The sequence below is a fragment of the Oryctolagus cuniculus genome, chromosome X, assembly GCF_051225735.1.
Source record: "Oryctolagus cuniculus isolate XC-2025 breed Fujian yellow rabbit chromosome X, ASM5122573v1, whole genome shotgun sequence".
Classification (NCBI taxonomy): domain Eukaryota; kingdom Metazoa; phylum Chordata; class Mammalia; order Lagomorpha; family Leporidae; genus Oryctolagus; species Oryctolagus cuniculus.
In genome coordinates, this window is record NC_142888.1 from 51278394 (window position 1) to 51286917 (window position 8524).

Below are 8524 nucleotides of genomic sequence, written 5' to 3' on the forward strand. Positions count from 1 at the left end.
GTTATAATATTATGGGATCATGTTATTTATGTGGTCAGTTGTTGACCAGAAGTTTAATTCCAATGTCCATGACTATATTCATTTGTCAGCTTTGTCTACTGAACACACATCTGTCAAAAGTGGGAAGTGGTCATTAGATCATCCACTCCAGCTGTGGAAAGGCGGGTCCCCAGATTGATGCACAGGCACCAGAACATACTTCCCCCACTTATATCGAGAGATGAACCTGAACCTTGTCCTGCTTGTGCCGTACTCGACCTTTCCTCCACCACCCACTGGGTTGTGACTCCTTTCTCCACACTTCCACTAAACTGAAGAGGAGAAATGCCAGCATCTGGTAGCAGACTCTCCAAGTGAGGGCTGAGGAGAAACAGAATGACATGCAGCTTCTGGATGAGCTGTCGCTATGAACGGTGCCACCAGAGGGAGATCAGGAGTCCAAAAATAGGATCACATTTCTCAGGGGGAAGGGGAGCCCAACACTAGAACATACATAAATTTGGTGGAAAATGGAAATCAAAAATATATTTATTGTGGTTCACATTAAACAGGGAAATTGTTCTTAAAATGCTCTGACATGGAGCAGCTCCTCAGCTCCCAGAGACAGCAGAGCACAGATCATGAGAGGTACTTTAATTTGGAACCACTGTGAACTGGGGTGGGGAAAGAGACAAAAGCAGGGGCTGAGAGGAGACTCTGGCTAAAGAGAAACTGGAGGGAAGTGGCTGAGTCACAGATGCTGGCTTCCCCAGATAATAGCTGCTTGTCTGGTAGAAGCTGCTGGATTCAACCTATGAAGCAGAGCAGAGTCAAAGCAAGGTCCAGCCCAAGCCAGGGCCTGCCCATATCTCTCCTAAATGGCCAAGATTGTGGCAAAGGGCATGGTGTATGTAATACTCACTTCTAAGAGTTTGGAATGTCCCAGTGAGGGACCACATCACCACTGAAAGAGACACTACAAGACAAGATGCTCCAGACATTGACCTATGGAAACCTCTATCTGTGCCCCCAGGGAGGGGTGAAAGGATCACTTAGCCCTGCCACCTGCAACCCCTCTAGCACCATCCAAACAGCCCTAGGACAGATCCATCCACTCATCACCAGAGTTACATGTTGGAACATCTAAACAGGAACAAAATGGATCAATCATTCTCAAATGCTGGATCACATCAGAACCATTCAGCACATGTTAAGAATCAAGTAATCAAGCAACAGGAGAAACCTCACAAGCCACAGTGAGCAGAATTTCCAGAAAAACATATGCAGTAGCTCTAAAGGTCCTAAATGAGATCTCTGGGACTCTTTGGCAAAGTACACAGGTAGCTCAGACAATGCATTTCCCCTGTGTGCCGTCCTCGCAATAAATTTACACAAGGCTCAAGGGCCAGGACAGCTTGGTTCTCCTCCTGACAGGATCAAGGTTCCCAGTGATACCACTTGCACCTGAAGCCTATCTCCACCTTCTGCTCTGGCTCCTGTACAATGACTCCTTGGTTTGGCCAAGTCCCAACCCCAGCCTGAGGTTTATCATACTCAGTTGGTCTCTAACGTGTTCTACTTCACACTGACCAAGTGTTTGTGTCTGTGTGTGTTTGAGGGTAGAGGGGAGAGATGGTGAGCGTATTACAGTCTCACTCTGCCATATACATGCTCCTGCCACTTACATTTGGCACCTCTTAAAGCCCATTGGCCATCCTATTTTGTAATACTCAAGAAAAGGAGACACCTGCTCTACATGGTGTGTAGAATGGTGAGTATGGGACACAGGAGTAAGTTTAACCTGGACACAGATCCCACCATCTTGTTGGGCCTGCATTTCTAGGAGCCAGAGACGGCATTACCCGAGGACAGCCCTCGATCCTGAGTGGTAACTGCTGTCTTTTATGGTTTCTGAGGATGGAAAATGATTCTTAGTCAAATGAAATATTACACAAAATCCAGCTTCCAGGCTGAGAATGAGGTGGAAAGGGCAAGGCATGTACTATCATGAACCAGCCTCACCATCTGCTGGCAACAAGTTGCCCCTGCTCTACCCAGGGGTTCAGCCACCTCTCTGGGCCAGTCTTCCCTGTCCCTTAGTGTCACCAGTATGCCCTCTTGCCCCTTGTGGTTGTGCCTATGGATTGTACACTAGCATAACTGCAGTCACAGCCAGCTTCCCAGAAGAAGCAAATGACTATGCAGGGGTTATCAGGAAAGGCTCTGATCCACTGACCATGTGCTTCTGGTTTTCAAGATTGAGGCACTGCCACAAACCACCCCCTAACTCAAAAACTCCAATCAGAGGATGATGTGGCCTAAGGCCAGGACTCAGGACATGGGTTTCCTGTGGACATCTGCCTTAGTAGGCAGAGAAGTCTTGGAACAAGACTGATCCCCCAGAAGTGACAGAGCCCAAGGAGATTCTCTGATCTATCCCTCTCCCTTCCACTCAAATCCATCCCACTGGACTCACCAGTGAGCGAAAAACTCTGGGGTGTGACACCTCCCAGGCTTGGAGTTAGGGGCTGTAGGTTTCTTGCCACTCTGGGGTTTTGTTTATCAGGGGCCCCACTGTGGATTCTCTGTGCTGTGTGTACCAGCATGGCATCCCTGACATGAGCTAGAAGCTAAATGTTTTTGTGAGATTCAGTTTAGAGTGTTTGTGACAGTGTTTTTGTGTAGAGCTGAGGTGAGGTGAGGTTAGGAGAAAGGAGAGCGATTTGAAGGCTCATCTCATTAGCTCTCTCCCCTCATCAGCCACAGATCAGGAGGTAGAACTGAGCCTTGGAGAAGACTGGGAGTACTAAGAAGCCCATGCTCCCTAGCCTGCAGGGATGGAGAGCAGCTGGGATAGAGGAATCAGGAGACTGAGAAAATTGAATACTGAAGCTTTGTAGCCTAGTCTGCAAGGGAGTCACCTGATCCACTCAAAATCAGCTGCCAGCTTTGCCTTCCGTGCAGCCCCTCTGTGGGAAAGAGACAAGAAATGTGAAAAGTGAAAAGAACTGTACTTGCCACACACCACATGCCCTCTAACGTTTGTACCTACCTCGAGTAGCCCAATTCAGCATCCTAATGACTGATGGCTCCCAAATTCTACCCCTAAGACACAGAGATAGCAGGGGTGGAGAGGTGAATGCTGGGGAAGGGGATAAACAGTGAGTAGGAGGAGGGAAATGGAGGGAGGGTTGGAGGAGGAGGAGAAGGAGGAGAAAGAGGAGGAGGAGGAGGAGGAGGAGAAAAAGGAGGAGGAGGAGGAGGAGGAGGAGGAGGAGGAGGAGGAGGAGGAGGAGGAGAAGGAAGGCCTATTTACTTGGGCACTTGGAACTTTGAGCCATTCTGTCATGCAGCTGCAGGCTAGGCTGTGTTTGGCCCCAGATTTCTCCCAGACTCACACTGCTTGGACTGTTAGGTTTCCATGAAGAGCTGGGCTTTTTAAGCAGTGAATACCAGGCACTGGAGGGGAGGCGGATGGTTCTACAGAAGCTGCTGATTGTCTATCCCCCCATGGAGCAAAGGCTGCCTGAAGACCTGAAACAAGATGGAGCTTCCCTTCATACCTTCCATGGTGAGCAGCAGCCTTCTCATTGCTCAGCCCTGGACAAAGAGTTGCTTCCTTTTGGGCTGCTTCTTCAGGCCTCAGCCAATAGAGACAATGATGATCACTCTGCTGCCAACATAGTGACTGATCTAGTGGTCACAGGTCAGTCCAATGGTGGAGACTGAGTGTCCAGGACTCGTCTCACCTCTTCCTTTCTTCCCCCTCTGTCCTGGAACCTACTTTCAAGGGACAGCCACATCTTGGAGCCTCAATTCCCCCACTGTGCAACTGGGGGAAGTGACAGCATGTGTCTCAGGTCCATGAGAGAATGAAGATGATGACTGTGAAGCCCTCAGAGAGAGCAGAAGAGATTTGCAAACCTTCATTCCACAGCCAGATGTATGTCCTGATAACAAAATGGGCAAGGAGGACAATCTCCCATGATGAGAGGTCAGCCTATGTCTCCCTTAACACAGTGTTTTAAGTTTATGGCTGTGCCTTCCCTGTCACAACCAGTCCATTCGGATGTGTAATCAAATATCCTGTCTGGGCTGGAGCCATGGCTCAATAGGCTAATCCTCCGCCTGTGGTGCTGGCACACCGGGTTCTAGTCCCGATCGGGGCGCTGGATTCTGTCCCGGTCACTCCTCTTCCTGTCCAGCTCTCTGCTGTGGCCCGGGAGTGCAGTGGAGGAAGGCCCAAGTGCTTGGGCCCTGCACCTGCATGGGAGACCAGGAGAAGCACCTGGCTCCTGCCTTCGGATCAGCGCAGTGTGCCGGCCACAGTGCGCCAGCCACAGCGGCCACTGGGGGGTGAACCAATGGAAAAAAAAAAAGGAAAACCTTTCTCTTTGTCTCTCTCTCTCACTGTCCACTCTGCCTGTCAAAAAAAAAAATATCCTATGTCTGTGAGCACATGACACTGTTGGCAGGTAGGTTTGGTGAACAAAGTTTGCCCATCTCTACCACATCCCTAACTCCTAGGTCCCTCCACTGAGTTAACTCATAGAAACAGGTTTTCAAATGGTTGTGGGCAACCCCAAGAGGTCAGGGATTACCCACTGATCAGGAAGATATGACCCAAAAATCAATTTTCACATGCCAGGTTTTCTACAACTGAAAAGCTTAACTATTTGAAGGGCAGAGAATGTGAGAAAATAGCATTAATTGAGGACCATCCAGAATATTAAGACCTGGGATTCACATTTGCCTTAGAATAAACTGGTCATTTCCAAATTAGGGATTTGGAGCTCATCACCAGAGAAGAGAGAGCTGTTTGGGAAGGGTATGAAGGATGTAGAAGCTGTGATGGTCAGAACATCCACTCCAGCTGCCAGGGGCAGATCCCCAAGGTTGGTCCACAAGCACCAGGACAGAATGAGTTTCTCTACCTCCAACATAGAGATGAAACTTCTCTTTCCTTCTGTGTGTCCTGCACCTGCCTTTTACTCCATCCCCAATGGGATGCGATGTTTACCTCCACTCTTATACTGGAACTCCAGCATTTGGTAACTACCACCCAAAGTGAAAGCTGAGGAGAAAGTGACCATAACATGCAAGTTCCAGATGATATTTTCCTGTGAATGGGGCCATAAGAGGGAGATCAAGAGTCCAGAAATACAATTGCACTTGTCATGGGGCAAAGATAATCTCAACACAAGAATACTACATACACTTGGCAAAAAAAAAAAATGGAACTAAAAGATAAGTTTATTGTGGTGTACATTAAACAGGGGGACTGTTCTTCAATGCTCTGTCATAGCACAGCACCTCACTCCACAGAGAGGGCAGAGCACAGAACACGAGATCTACTTTAATTTCAAACTGCTGTGAATTGCAATGGGGAAGGAGAGAAAATCAGGGCCAGAGAGGAAGGTCTGAGGGAAGAGAAACTGGAGGAATGTGGCTGGGCCACAGCTCCTGGGTTCCACAGGTACAAGCTGCTTGTCTTGTAGAAGATGCTGGGTTCTATTTGTGGAGCACAGTAGTGTTAAGGCAAGGTCAATCCCAAGTCAGGGCCAGCCCACATCTCTCCTAAACATCCAGGGTTGTGGCAAGGGGTATGGTATGTGTAACATTCACTTCAAAGAGTCTGAAATTTCTCAGTGAAGCACTGCATCGCCCCTGAAAGACAGAGACACAAGGCAATCCTGGACCTGGACCTGGACCTTAAGGAATGTGAAAGGGATCCCCTAAGCCCTGCTACCTTCAACCCCTTCATCCCCGTACAAACAGCCCTGGGACACTCCCACCCACTCATCACCTGAATTACATGTTGGGTCATATCACAGTCATTCAGAACATGTTAAAAAGCAAATAATCAAACAACAGGAAAAAACGCACAGGCCACAGCAAGCAGCACTTCCAGGGAAAACACATGTGGTGGCTCTAAACATCCAAAAAAGATCTCTGTTACCCTTTGGCAAAATGCCTGCTACTGGGGGCAAAGAGAAGCAGCCATTGGAGAGGATAATTTTCCAGAATCCATGAAATGTAGATTATACCATATTTACTATGTGCTTGACACTATAGATTCATGTTAACTCATCCTCATGATATTCCTTGATTTAAGTATCTGCTGTTTTTCTCCATACGACACATGTCTTTGGATGATTGTATTTATTTTGGATTATAAATCAAGTTTATCAAGTAGGTGGATTTGCAATTTCAGAATCCACATATACTAAATATCAACTATATCTCAATGTATATATACATGTATATATATATACATATATACATATATATATACATGTATATATATGTATATCCATTCTGCTGTTGATGGGCATATTTGGGCTATTTGCACTTTAGAGGATATTACACACAATGCTGCTCTAAACATCATGAGGTATGTTTCCTGAAACCCGTGTGCAAGAGTCCTTCAGGGCACAGCTTTCCAATCTTTGCATTGGGACTCTGAGACTCTTGTCTCTGGAGGCAGTTGGACAACAGTCGCTGCACTTGTTGGATATTGTTGTGAGTAGCCTTGTCTTCCCACACCTGTGAGCCATGTGAGCATCATTTTCTGTGTGGTCCATAAACAAAATGTCTGGAAAGCTCTGTTACAGTGTTTTTACACAGAAGTCTTCTTGTCACTCATAAGGGATGCACATTTCCAACTTTACTAGATAATACCAAATTTTTCTAGAGTGACAGTACCTCAATTACTACCACCATCCATGGAGTGATAGGATTGGCAGATAGAGGGTGGGGCAGCTCTTAGACAACAGATGGCAGGAGAACACATTTCCAGTAGGAAACAGCAGTGTCAGAGAGGCAGGCAAAGGTCCAGACCACCAGGATGGTCACTGCAACAAAACTCACAATCATTACCTCAATTCCTGATTCCATGACCTCCATGCTGGCCTCATTCATCAAACAGGTGTAGGAGTCCCATGGAGAAAGGGTCAGGGAACAATACAGTGAGGCGTGCCATTTCTAGGCCAAGGTCCGCCCTTAAAGAGACTGACTTCCAGTTACTCAGGGGAATGTACAATGGGGAGAGCGGGAGACAAGGTATGTCTAGGAATACTGACAACAATTTCTGAGGAGACATTGATCCTGGCCACCCAAGGTGTCAAAATGAGAAGAGGCAGGAGGTAGGAGAAGGAGGTAGGGATAGAGGCAGGTTCACAGTGAGCTCACTGGATCCCAAGAACAACACAGTGGTCCCTCATCCTGTCCCAAAATTGGTCAGGGGAAGTGATATATTTGTCAATTGTAGCAGTAATTCCCATCTTGGTCATTGCCCTGTATCATAAAAGCTATCATGATGGAGAAGTCCATGTGCACCACTGAAACTGGCCTCCAACCCAGGTTAACATATTAACATAAATCCCATATCAAACCCTGATGGGTGCAGTGTAACAGGCAGAAATCAATGCCAAGGAACACATACAGGATGCAAGAGAAGAACTAGGAATGTTACAAAAACCGAGAGTGCAGAAGGTGGGAAAAGTTATAAGATTCCCTGAATGTCAGAGGGAAGGAGGAAGGGAATAGAAACGAGAAAGGGTACAGAACTTGCTCATACCAAATTGATCAATAATGTTTCTAAACATGGAGGTGAGGACGGAGAATTTGCATATATTTCCTTGTTCATTTTGCCATGTGTGAAATACTTCTCAACTTTAAAAGGTCATTGTGGGGACTGGCCGTGGAGTTAGGCAGAGACAGGCAGGGGTAGTGGGGACCTTCTTGATGTGGCTGATAGCAGACTTCTAGAAGATCCAGTCTACCCTGCTCTGTAACCTAACTGTTCCAGCAGGGAAGCCTTCTCAGTTGCAGATCAAGAGTTGTCAGGCATTTGACTTCCTGCAAGCAAGAGAGCTTGACACAGTCCAGGCCTCTACTGGAGAACAATGTAGGATGTGTGAGAAAAAAGGAAGGATGGGGAGTATAATGGAAAGAGAGGAAAGTAGATATGAAGTTAACAGAGGGCTGCTGCAGTAGGTATTGATTAGCAAGCAGGGAAATTATTTTTTTTATTTGACAGGTAGAGTTATAGACAGTGAAAGAGAGAGATAGAGAGGAAGGTCCTCCCTCCGTCGTTCACTCCCAAATGGCCGCAACGGCTGGTGCTGCGCCGATCCGAAGCCAGGAGCCAGGTGCTTCCTCCTGGTCTCCCATGCAGGTGCAGGGCCCAAGCACTTGGGCCATCCTCCACTGCCTTCCCAGGCCACAGCAGAGAGCTGGACTGGAAGAGAAGCAACCTGGACTAGAATCCGGCGCCCATATGGGATGCTGGCGCCGCAGGTGGAGTAACCAAGTGAGCCACAGTGCCGGTCCTACAAACGGAAATTCCAATACTTTGGGACTGAAGAACTAAAGTGGGGATCACTCTGATATGAGGGTCGCTCAGGTCAGGGGGGCAGGAGATTGGTGTTCAACAAGAAAATATAACATAAAATTCCTCTTACCTCTGCTCTGTTAGACTCTTGTTATGAGCCAGTTCCATACATCTATATGTATACTCACATAACATGTACTACCTTGTTGT